We start from the raw sequence: 13198 nt of genomic DNA on the forward strand, positions 1-13198 counted from the left end.
ATCTTGATTCCAGCTTGTGCTTCATCCAGTCCAGCATTTCTCATGATGTACTCTGCATATAAGTTAAATAAGCAGGGTGACAATATACAGCCTTGACATACTCCTTTCCCTATTTGGAACCAGTCTGTTGTTCCATGTCCAGTTCTAACTGTTGCTTCCTGACCTGCATATAGGTTTCTCAGGAGGCAGGTCAGGTGGTCTGGTATTCCCATCTCTCTCAGAATTTTCCACAGTTTATTGTGATCCACACAGTCAAAGGCTTTGGCATAGTCAGTAAAGCAGAAATAGATGTTTTTCTGGAACTCTCTTGATTTTTTGATGATCCAGAGGATGTTAGCAATTTGATCTCTGGTTCCTCTGCCTTTTCTAAAACTAGCTTGAACATCTGGAAGTTCACAGTTCATGTACTGTTGAAGCCTGGCTTGGAGAATTTTGAGCATTACTTTACTAGCATGTGAGATGAGTGCTATTGTGCGGTAGTTTGAACATTCTTTGGCATTGCCTTTCTTTGGGATTGGAATGCAAACTGACCTTTTCTAGTCCTGTGGCCACTGCTGAGTTTTCCAAACGTGCTGGCATATTGAGTACAGCACTTTCATAGCATCATCTTTTAGGATTTGAAATAGCTCAACTGGAATTCCATCACCTCCACTAGCTTTGTTCGTAGTGATGCTTCCTAAGGCCCACTTGACTTCACATTCCAGGATGTCTGGCTCTAGGTGAGTGATCACACCATTGTGATTATCTGGGCTGTGAAGATGTTTTTGTACAGTTCTTCTGTGTATTCTTGCCACCTCTTCTTAATATCTTCTGCTTCTGTTACAGCCATACTACTTCTGTCCTTTATTGATCCCATCTTTGCATGAAATATTCCCTAGTATCTCTAATTTTCTTGAAGAGATCTCTAGTCTTTCCCATTCTGTTGTTTTCCTCTATTTCTTTGCACTGATCACTGTTGAAGGCTTTCTTACCTCTCCTTGCTATTCTTTTGGAACTCTGCATTCAAATGGGTATATCTTTCCTTTTCTCCTTTGCTTTTCACTTCTCTCCTTTTCTCAGCTATTTATTTGTAAGGCCTCCTCAGAGAGCCATTTTACTTTTTTGCATTTCTTTTTCTTCGGGATGATCTTGATCCCTGTCTCCTATAGAATGTCATGAACCTCCATCCATGGTTCTTCAGGCACTCTCTATCAGATCTAGTCCCTTAAATCTATTTCTCACTTCCACTGTATAATCGTAGGGGATTTGATTTAGGTCATACCTGAATGGTCTAGTGGTTTTCCCTCCTTTCTTCAATTTCAGTCTGAATTTGGCAATAAGGAGTTCATGATCTGAGCCACAGTCAGCTCCCAGTCTTGTTTTTGCTAACACTATAGAGAGTCTCCATCTTTGGCTGCAAATAATGTAATCAATCTGATTTCAGTGTTGGCCATCTGGTGATGTCTATGTGTAGAGTCTTCTCTTGTATTGTTCAAAGAGGGTATTTGCTATGACCAGTGCATTCTCCTGGCAAAACTCTATTCACCTTTGCCCTGCTTAATTCTGTACCCCAAGGCCAAATTTGCCTGTTACTCCAGGTGTTTCTTGACTTTCTACTTCCAAGGAGCAACAGTCTTTTAATTTCATGGCTGCAGTCACCATCTGCAGTGATTTTGGAGCCCCCTCAAAATAAAGTCTCTTACTATTTCCATTGTTACCCCATCTATTTGCCATGAAGTGATGGGACCAGATGCCATGATCTTTGTTTTTTGAATGTTGAGTTTTAAGCCAGTTTTTTCACTCTTCTCTTTCACTTTCATCAAGAGGCTCTTAAGTTCTTCTTCACTTTCTGCCATAAGGGTGGTTTCATCTGCCTATCTGAGGTTATTGATATTTTCCCCAGGAATCTTGATCCCAGCTTGTGCTTCCTCTAGTCTGGCATTTCACATGATGTACTGTGCATATAAGTTAAATAAGCAGGGTAACAATATACAGCCTTGACATACTCCTTTCCCAACTTGGAACCAGTCTGTTTTTCCATGCCCAGTTCTAACTGTTGCTTCTTGACCTGCCTAAAGACTTCACAGGAGGCAGGTAAGGTGGTCTGATATTCCCATCACTTGAAGAATTTTCCAGTTTGTTGTCTGGGAAACAAACTAAAGTCAAAAGGTTTAGCATAGTACATGAAGCAGAAGTAGATGTTCTTCTGGAATTCTCTTGCTTTTTCTGTGATCCAATGGATGTTGAGTGATTCTAGGGACCAGAAATCGGTGGGAAGTGCTGCCCTGCTGTGTTGTTATAATCTCTGCAGACCTTACAGATGAGGTAATTTACATTATAGAGATGCTGCTGCTGCTAAGTCGCTTCAGTCATGTCTGACTCTGTGTGAACCCATAGACAGCAGCCCACCAGACTCCCCTGTCTCTGGGGTTCTCCAGGCAAGAACACTGGAATGGTTACCATTTCCTTCTCCAATGCGTGAAAGTGAAGTCGCTCAGTTGTGTCCGACTCTTAGTGACCTCATGGACTGCAGCCTACCAGGCTCCTCCGTCCATGGGATTTTCCAGGCAAGAGTACTGGAGTGGGGTGCCTTTGCCTTCTCCGTGTAGAGACGCAACTCTTCCCAATTTAAAATACCAGCTTTCCATGACATTTATGATTAAGGCCTAAATTTTTGCCACAGGCCACACAGCCTTAATGATTTGTGTTCTGACCCTCTCTCTGACTGCTCTTCCTTCCGCCCACCCTACTGGGCACCCTGTGATCCTTTCAAATGCTCTTGCTGTTTCCTTGGCCTTCCCTGCACTCTTCCTCCCCTTGAGCCACTTTTTTTATTCCACACACAACCCAATTTTTGCTGCCCCATGAATTCTGTCTTGATCCCATCCTCCACACATATTGGAATGAAACTAGATCTGCCAATTAGAACTTCCATACCAGGAAATTCAATTATTTGTGTAAGCATGAATTAAATATATGTCTCCCCACTAGACTATGATCTCCATGAAAGCAACAGTAACTGATAAAAAAAAAAAAAACAGTTAAGACAATGAATTTAAATTAAATGTCTTACTAGGGAATGGCACTCCATTTCTTAAAAATATCTCAGGCTTCCCTAGTGGTCCAGTGGTTAGGAGTCATGGATTACACTCTTGGTCCAAGAGGATCCCACATGCAGGAGGCAACTAAACCCATGCGCCACAACTACTGAGCTTATGCTCTAGAGTCCATGCTCTGCAACCAGAGAAGCCAACGCAATGGCAAGCCTGCACAGTGCAGCTCAAGAGTAGCCCCAGCTTGCTGCAACTAGAGAAAGCCCGTGAGCAGCAAGGAAGACCCAGAGCAGCCAAGAGTAAAGAAATGAATAAAATATCTCTTAAATCTATGCTTACATTACTTTTTTAATTATATATTTCTTTCTTTTTTCCCCAAGACTTCTGAAATATTTATCAATTTTATTGCTCCTCTTAAATAACCAGGTTTTGGTTTTATTTTTTTCTACTATTTCTAGCCACTGAATCACATACTCTTATTATCTCTAGTAGTTTTATATTAAAAAAAACAGCTAGAGACCCAAGGTTTTTCATTGAACAGTTACAGCATCTATAATAAAGACTGTTTTGTATCTTTCTTTTGAAAAGTTGTATTTACTATTTCATTTTCATGTGTTATTGCTTTATTTTAGCCACTTAAACAATGTTAACAACATTGATGATAGCACACATCTCTCTCTTATTGCTGAATTTGGTGGAAATGGCTTTAGTATTTTTCTATTTTTTATGTGGTTTGCTGTGCTATTTTGAGTAGTTCATGTTTATTTTTCCTTGAGAGACCTTACTGGTTGAATGAAAACCAGAAGCGTCCTGGGAGCCATTTCAAGACAGGAGTGATTAACCATGTCCAATGCTGGATGGGTCAAGTAAGACAAAGCCTGAGAATTGGTCGGTAGATTTAAAATCATGGAGGTCACTGATGACCTTGACAAGAGCAGTTTCCATACAGTGGTAACTAGAATTGGTTAAAGAAAGAACAGAAGAGAAGAATTAGAGACACCAAGCAGAGATAAGTTTTGTTTTGCCAAGATTTGTTATAGGAGAAGGAAGAGACTTGGGAGAGCTGCCAAAGGAACAGAGTCAAAAGAGTTTTTGTTTTGTATTGTTATTTTCAAGATTCAAGACATTAAACCCTATGGGGAAGCCTCTGCTTATGACCTCTTTATGAGGACAAACTAATGATCAAAGAGTATGCTTAGTTGCTAAGTTGTGTCCAACTCTTTGTGGGTGGACTCTAACCCACAGGGCTCCTCTGTCCATGGAATTTTCCAGGCACGAATACTGGAGTGGATTACCATTTCCTTCTCCAGTGACCGCAGATAGTGGGGAGCATTTATAAAGTCATGTCCTTAAGTGAGAGGATGGGTCTTGCACGTAAGTGGGAGGTGACTTCAGATGGAGCAGGGACAGCTTATTTACAATAAGAGAGGTGAAGGCAGAAGAGGACAAATGGGGACAGACATTGGGGAGTGGGTCATTGTAGTCTCCTATTACTTCTTTTGCTCAGTGTATTTAAAGATTTTCTGGGTGATTCTAGTGAACATGTAGGTTTGGAGTCACTGGCCTATAGTTAAAACCAAGCAAACCAAAGGGCTTATTGCTCCTCTCTTCCAACTCTAGGCTTGTGTCTCAGTTTTCTGCTGGTGAGAAAAGAGCATATCCAGAGCATCCTGGGGTGATGGTGAGGAGTGAGTTGCCTCAATTTGTCAACCTTAGGTCCCACACTGTGAGAACCACCCTATGCCAGGTTCACTTTCCTAACTGTACAAACTGCACATATGAGAATAGAGAGGAGTTAGATAGACAGATTAGATAGACAGATACATAGACAGACAGGCAGACAGAATGAAGATAGGTCAGATCTCTCCCAAAACAGAGCACCCCAAGAGGGAGCAGGACACCTGGGCCAGCATAGGCTTACTTTTATGTCCCTTCTACTGGGACTCCACCTTCTAGAAGCCATAGTCCAGTCAGTTCCTTAAACATGACCAGTCCATACCACAAGGAGAGAGGCCACAAAGTCATGAACCCTGATGCCAAATTCTCCTTGGAATAGAAGGAGTGGGGTGCGGGGAAATTGTTTAATAAATCTAAATTGCCTCCCCTCCTCCACCTAGGCCCAAATCAAAAATGGGTGTCACAAGAGACTGATTTAGCTAGCAGTTGTTGCGGTCCCTTTGGACTGATATCACAAAAGTACCGTAGATGGAGTGGCTGATGCACACATTTATTTCTCACCGTTCTGGAGGCTGGGAAGTCCAAGATCAGGGGGCTGGCACACTTGGTGTCTGGTGAGAGCCAGCTTCCTGGTTCTTAGATCATTGTCTTCAACCTGTGCCATTTTATAAGGGCACTGATCCCATTGCTGAGGGTTCTACCCTTATGACCTAATTACCTCCCAAAGTCCCCAGATACCATCACACTGGGGATTAGGTTTCAACATATAAATTTTGAGGAGACACAAGCATTCATTCTATAGCCACAATAATTTTTTAAAAGTGTATCTATCCACCCTAAGCAAGGTGGGCATGGCATTTTCCTGATTAAGGCAGCAACTTCCTGCTTGTGTCCTGCAGGACCACTGCAGACATCAGCACCCTGGCCTAGCCAACAAGGTACAACTTGCATATCCAGTTGTAGACAGTGGGAAAATGCTGGTATATTTTTTTCCCTCAGGAAAAAAGAAGTCCAAAATAACCTGGTGGCTTTCCCACCCCCTAAGCTCTGTGTGGTTATTTTCTGCTGGTTCACCCCTACTTAGGCCAGCTTTTTCTTTAGGTGTCTTCTCTTGAGGGGAAAAATAAGGAACAACCTGTCTCCTGGTAGCAGCATCCACAGGAGGATGACAGCATGTGATATCAATGTGATGGAGGGAGTCTAGTGCCTCTTCACTCCCCTGGCATTGTGCAGTAATGGACTCCGATATTAAAATGCATATTTCACACCCTTGTCCCCCGATTTGGAGGATGGCCATTCACTATGCATGAGCCATTCACTCATGCTCATCACACAGAGAAAATTACATTTTCCCAGTTGCCAAATGAAAGAGATAAATTATCTCACGTGGATAAGAACACTGCTTCCACAGCAGTTCCACAGACCCAAGACACTGATCTAAAGCACCCAGGAGGGAGAGTGAGATTTCCTGGGGTCTTCCTGGTCAGACGAGGTGGGACATTTGCCCTTCCAGCTTTTTTGGGTAAAATGAGCATCCTTGAACCCTCTTATTCTTCCTTCCTAGGAAGTATGTTATAAAAGGAATAAATCAGCACAGAGCATTTCAGATTTATGCCTACCCACTGAATTGATAACACTTACTTGTAATGAAAATTAAAGAAGCAAAATGTTAAAATGTTTTCTTTGGGGAAAATACACTGGAATGTCTCACCACTGATGTACACGTATCTGCTTCTTGCACACTCTCTCCTTATCCCAGTGTATTTTTTTAGGTTAATGAGGATCAGATCACTGCTGTCTCTAGAATCTATTCCTAAACCTATTGGTGGCAGCAGTGGTAAAGAATCTGCCTGTTAACGCAGGAGAGACACAGGTTCGTTTCCTGGGTCAGGAAGATCCTCTGGAGAAGGAAATGACAACCCACTCCAGTATTCTTGCCTGGAAAATTCCATGGACAGAGGAGCCTGGTGGACTATAGTCCACAGGGTCCTAAACAGCTGGACACAACTAAACACACACACTTAAACCTATCAGTCCGGTTCAGTTCAGTCGCTCAGTCGTGTCCCTCTCTTTGCGACCCCATGAATCGCAGCACGCCAGGCCTCCCTGTCCATCACCAACTCCCGGAGTTCACTCACTATACACATATAATTAATAGCAATTGTATCTGTACAGTAATTACAGCTACCATTTATTATCCTTCACATGGACATCACTATTCTAACCACTTAATGCATTTTTCTAATATAATCTCATAATTTAAATTTTTTTGTTTTTGCCCATGTTACAATTAGCACAGTTATATGATTCACACAGTAATTCTTTCAACAGTTATCCAGCGCCTATTACACACCTGGAATTGTACGAGGCCCTGGAGGCTGAGGGGGACGTGAAGCAGAACCAGAGTACATGGCAGACCCTCCAGAGTGTTGAAGTGAGGTTCCCGCACTGATTGCTTTGGAAGTTGGGAGAAGAGAGCACTCAAGGCAGCTAAAGCCACTAGTGACCTCATTATACAATATTTAGGTTATCGTATTTTTCTCTGCCTAGAAAAGCGGCTTCTCGATCATCCCACTGCGGCGCACGCATTAAGCGACGCCCCTAATCAGTGTGGACCACTTTGGATTTGCCCGAAGGCACCACCTAAACGCTAATTATTACTAGTTTATGGGTCTAGTGACTTCTGCTTTCCTTTTCTCTGGCTTCTTAAGTGTTGCTTCCCTTCTGTTAGTTTTATCCCGGCCGTGCAAAGGAGCACAGATTCACAGCCCCGGTGCCAGGCTCTGGACCGGTGCACGTGCGATCGGTGCCCCCTCAACCTTCGGCGGGGTCCCCTCTCCCGCGCCACCCAGTCCGGGCTGGCCCCTTCTCCTCCCAGGCGCCCCCGCCTCCGGCCGCTGCATCAGAGCAGGGCGGACGCGGTAGAGAGGCCAGGGTTTCGGCCGAGCGCAGAAGCACTCCGCTTCCCGCCGCCCCATCCCTCGCGGGCAGAGCTCAATGGGGTCCCCTCCCCCGGGGAGGAGTGAGGACAAGCTCCAAAGGTGATGGAGGATTCTGGGGAGCGTGTTCCCAGGCAGGAAAGGCAGGCTACCCCGGGGAGCTGGGTTCGACTCAGAGAACGCGGGTCCCCGGCCCTCCAGGTGAGGTTGCCTCCGAGAGGGCTGGGTCAGAGAAGGCCGGTCTACACTGCGCGCGCTCCGCCCCGGAACAGCGCGGCGGAGCGGCCCCGGGGCTTGCGGGAGGAGGGCGCCGGGCGCGCGGGGGAGGCAGCCGCCCCCTGCCGCCCAAGGCCGGTCTCCCCCGCGCGCCCGCAGCCGCAGCAGGTGGGGGCCCGGCGGGTCGGGGGCGGGGCCCGGCTCGGGGCGGAGCCGCGGCTGAGAGCGCGGGGCGGCGAGGACCCGGGCCGGGGCCAGAGAGGCAGCCGGAGCCGGAGCCGCGCGCCGCGCTGTCCGGGCGCCCGCGGGAGCTCGCCGCGCGCCGGGGCTGGGACCGGCTGGGCAGAGCGCGCCGGCGCCGCGGCCGCAGACAAAGACGCCGCTCGCTCCCGGGCCGCCGCGCTCTCGGGCTCTGCCTTGGGTAAGTGGCTCCCCCCTGCGCCTTCTTTCTTCTCCCGGCTGCCTGCTCCTCTCGGAGTTCCACGGGCTCCCGAGGAGCCGCAGAGAAAGGAAGAAATGAGACTTCTCGGCTCTCTCTGCAGTCCTCATTACACCTGAAAAAAAATTCCTGAACAAAAACCCTAGCCGATTTCACACTCGCGAGTTTCCGAGCGGTGGGACGTCTCCCGTGGGATCGGCGCGGCCGCCCTCTGTGACCCCTTGCTCCGCCGACTGAGCGCGCGAGTGTAGACCCTGGATCGGCGGTTTAGACGTGAAAGTGGACGCTGGGCTCCCCCGGGGCGGAGGGGCGGGGGGTGTAAGGAAGGAGGTCGTGCGGACCGGTTGCCGCGAGGGGACCCTCATCTCCAAGGACTGCTCGGCGCGTTCTGGAGCGCCGAGGGGCGGTTCGCACTGCAAGTTCAGATTTGGATCTCGGTTATGGGGTCTGCCCCAGTCCCCTCGCACCCTGCTTTCCAGCCTTCTCCCTGTCTTGTTCATGGTTAATATAGCGCCCCCTACGCCCCACCCCACCGAAGCGCCCACTCTGCCCCTTCGCGGCCCCAGGGCGGGGGCTCCGGACGTCTGGGAAGGAGGAAGCCCCGCCGCGTTCCCGGCTGGGGGAACCCCAAACGCGTATCTGCGGCGGGAGGGCGGGCGACCGCAGGCGGAGAAGGAGGTTTGACATCACAGCGTGGTCCCCGGCGGCTCCCCCAGCCTCTTCCCGGGCTGCCCTCAGTCAGAAAAGGAATCCCGGCTGCCTTTTTTTTTTTTTTTTTTTTGCTTTTGTTCTGCCGGGAACTCTTCGGAATCCGGGGAGAAGCCGGGGCGGGCCGATACCCCCGGGAGGGGGACCTTGGAGGAAGCTCCAGGTGCAAGCCCAAAGTGACAATAGGAGGCAGCAGCTGTCTCCCGCCCGCGAGTGGGAAAGAGATCCCGATCACTGATCAATGCTCGGGAGCAGGCAGTGGGTCGGCCGCCTGCCTAAGAGTGGGATGTCCGTCGCTGCCGCGCGGCGTCACGCGCCGCTCCCGCACTCTCGGAAACGCTTCCTCGAAACGCGCATCGCCATCCACGGATCTGTGTCTGGGACTTGATTAATGTCACCTCTGCCCGGGTTCTCTGAGGAGGGAGCGTCTGCTTCTATTCAGTTTAATAGCCTTTTATAGGGGCCTACGGTGTGCAAGGCAGCAGCCCTACGATTATCCTAAGAGATACTTAATGGAGCGCCTACTGTGTGCAAAGCAGGTGTGTTACTAACTTTTCGTTTTAGCGGAGTTTATTGAGTACTTGCTGTATTCACGTTACCGATGCTCTGACCGTATCTTAATAGGTATTTACTGAGCTACTACGCGTACAAGGTCGTTTTTGTTTGTTTTGTTTCTGAAGGGCTGCCCAGTGTGTCTTTGGGGGCGGGGGACACGTGGAGGCAAGGAAGCCAAAATATGTCTTCGAACCCTTCAATTCTTTTGATAACCTGCCTTTAACTTTCCCGGACTGCTTGCTGTGTGGTGTAGGAAGAGCTGGTCTGTACACTCCAGCTTGAGGGGTTTATCAGACGGGGGCAGGGCAGAATAATGAAAAGGACCTCTTTGCAATTCAGTTTCCTCACTTTAGAAAGGAGGGAGGAGGTGGTTCCCTTTGTGCAAAGCACGGTGGTAGTTATTGCAGGGAATCAAAGGTTAATGAGGCAAAGCATTGACACTTAGAGGGGGGAAGTCTATGGTGGGGACAGAAAGACAAAAGACAATCAAGCCAGGAAGCTTGTGGGGTGGGGCATGAAGAGAGGGCCAAGATAGACCCCACCAGCCGCTGGCTCCAAACCGCGACCCTGTTGAGAGTGGCTTTAAAATTCTATCTTTCTGGTGGCTGGGGACGTAGAGGCAGAATCAAATGGTCTGAGGGCCCTACCTACTAAGAGATTAGATGAGTCTGTTACTCTGAAAGGGTCTTGAGACACACTGGAATATCAAGATTGGGAAGAAAACCATGGGTCTTCAGCCTCTTGGCATAGAGTTGTTGTATATAGGCTGTTATCAGGAAAATGTGGACTAGTAGGTATGATGTAGTCTAGTAGGAGTTCTTGTGATGAACACATAAACGGGCTGTTTGGGCAGCATACCTGGAAAGCTAGCAGCAAAGTCTTCCTTGAATTTAATGTCAAAAACAAAATTCTATGCTCATGGAATTGTGCCTTTCCTTTTATGAGACAGTGAGAAATTCTCTGTGTCTAGTATGGTTGTCTTTTTAACTTCAGCTCAGTTCAGCCGCTCAGTCGTGTCCGACTCTGCGGCCCCATGGACTGCAGCTCGCCAGGCTTCCCTGTCCATCGCCAACTCCTGGAGCTTTCTCAAATTCATGTCCATTGAGTTGGTAATGCCATCCAGCTCTCTCATCCTCTGTCATCCCCTTCTCCTGCCTTCAATCTTTCCCAGCATCAAGGTCTTTTCTGCTGAGTGAGTTCTTCGCATCAGGTGACCTAAGTCTTTTTAACTTGGCCTCCAGCAGTTTCTGGTAACTGCTTTTCCCTAGCTTCTTGGTAGGTTGATCTTTTTCTTCCCAAATCATTTCCAGTCGCCCTTGGGGGAAAAAAAAATTTTTTTTTTTTTAAACTACAAGTTATTAATTTTTTGTTATGAACTTGAAAGCCCCCTTCAGATCTTTTCTGGAAGTAGCCCCATTATGAAAGATACCTAGGAAATATAGTAAGCACTAGATGAATGACTTGGAGGCCCTGTACTTATAAGAGGAGGGAGGGAAAAAAGGTCAAAATCAGTCTATTTTCAGGGCATGAGTAGAGACATTGCCGCAGAGCACAGACTTGTGGACCTGGGAGCGGGGGAAGGAGAGGCTGGGGTGGACTGAGAGAGCAGCACTGAAACATACACTGTCATATGTGAACAGACAGTGGAAGTCGCTGCGGAGCACTGGGAGCTCGACTGGCGCTCTGTGACCACCTAGAGATCTGGGCTGGGGTGGGGAAGGAGGGGCGCGAGGGAGGGAACATGTGTATACTTACGACTGATTCATACTGCTGTATGGCAGAAACCAACGCAACACTGTAAAGCAATTATCCTCTAATTGAAAAAAAAAAGTCAAAATCAGGAATTACAGGGAAAAATATAAACTGGCCTTGAAAGACAGAGTGTGATTTAGATAGGCAAAGAAGATGAACAAAGACCTCCCTTCTAAACTGAGGGAAAGGATGTCAGCCTAAGGGTGATGGAAACCAACCATCTTTTGAGCACTTTAGAAATCTGATAGCTCTTCATCTGGAAGAGGTTTGAAGCGCTGCCTGATCGTTTGGCTCTGTGCCCAGTTTTTTGCGCGGTGTCAGGCGGGGGCTTCACCCAGCCCGGCCTGGCGTTCACTTTAATTCCCATGGCTGGTGGCTGGTGAGGACCCTTGTCTCCTGTTCCAGCTGCAGGGAGCACTTCATCCCTACCATTCTTTCCAACATTCCTAGGGTTTTTTTCACCTGAGCCGAACTTGATTGTAATCTTCAAAGCCAAGACTGTGACTTGGTCTTTTCTCTACATCCTTCCCTCCCTGGAGGCTCGGGCGTAGTCTGCAGGGTAGGTGACTTTTATTCCAGAACCCTGGGTTTTCCATTCCTTCCACCTTTCCCTACTTCCTCAGGGCCTGACCTTTCTCCCTCTCTACCACTTTCAGCTCCTCAGAGCCTTTCACTGTATGAAAACTCAGGACAAAACCAACCTGCCATCAACCCCTTTCTCTTGACTTGGAGTGTAGGTCACTGTTCTGTCTTCCAGGGGTCCTTGTACCTCATTATAGAACGAAAGGCTTTATCCACCATGAGATTTCAGGCATAGACAAGTGGCTGTTGGAGGTAATTGGGGAGGCGAAGTGCCTTTCCTGTTGCTTCTGAAATGATGCTGCTACCACCTCCTCATGTAGCCAGTCTTGGCAAAGGTCCCTGTGGGCCCACGATCCACAAAAGTCTGGAGCCTTCGTTGCTTGGTGGCTGGCGTGGTGGCCGAGGTCAGAGAGCAGTCCTGCATGTGCTATCCCGGCCTTTACTCGCTCTGTTCTTTACAGGTTAATCCTTTTCCAGACAGGATTCTTTCTTCCTTCCCCACATGTGCCCTTATTCTAAGGCTGGGATTCTCAGCCTGAGCACTCTTGGTGTCGTGAGCTGGAACATTCGCTGTGGGGCCTGTCCTGTGCATTGTAGAATGTTTAGCAGCAGCCCTGGCCTCTACCCACTAGATGCCAGTAGCACCCCACATCCCCTCCCCAAGTTGTGACAATGAAAAGTCCCCAGTCATTATCAGATGTCCCCTGGGGAGCAGAATCACCCCCTGTTGTGAGCAGCTGTTCTGAGGGGTACTGGTTACTCTGTGCAGTGCTTATATAACCATTCCCACTTTTTGGAAGAGGTCTCCTTTTTTGTAACTTGGTTTTCAAGATAGGAGACTTGGTAAATATAAGGTGTGTGTGTGCAGAGTTACTTCAGTCATGTCTGACTCTTTGTGACCCTATGGACTGTAGCCCACCAGGCTCCGCTGCCCGGGGGATTCTCCAGACAAGAATACTGGGGTTTGTTGCCATGCCCTCCTCCGTGGGATCTTCCTGATGCAGGGATCGAACTTGGGTCTCTTACATCTCCTGCATCAGCAGGCCGGTTCTTTAGCCATTAGAGCCACCTGGGAGGCCCACAAGTGTGTAATGTACATTGTGGCATTTTCCATGTGAATAATTTCCTAAATCAGAATAAACATCCTTTGCAGGTCACATATCCTAATCTGGTCATCAGTCAATCTTTTGAGACAAAGCAACAACAACCATCCTTCCCCCCCCAAAAAAAACCCCCACAAAACACCTCTCAGCTTCTTCCCCAAGCATGTGTTTGATTTATATAGCAGAAATTCAAGT

At 47.9% G+C, this 13198-nt stretch overlaps 1 protein-coding gene across 1 annotated transcript in view; it reads left to right on the forward strand.

Annotated features, from left to right (window-relative positions):
* Positions 1-8120: 8120 nt before the first annotated feature.
* Positions 8121-13198, forward strand: part of MAPK4 (mitogen-activated protein kinase 4) — a 173299-nt gene continuing 168221 nt past the window's right edge. The window contains exon 1 of the mRNA XM_027960753.2: positions 8121-8285. The gene's annotated coding sequence lies outside the window, so the exon portion shown is untranslated. The remainder of the gene's footprint in view (positions 8286-13198) is intronic.

Source organism: Ovis aries, chromosome 23, assembly GCF_016772045.2.
Source record: "Ovis aries strain OAR_USU_Benz2616 breed Rambouillet chromosome 23, ARS-UI_Ramb_v3.0, whole genome shotgun sequence".
In the NCBI taxonomy this organism is placed as follows: domain Eukaryota; kingdom Metazoa; phylum Chordata; class Mammalia; order Artiodactyla; family Bovidae; genus Ovis; species Ovis aries.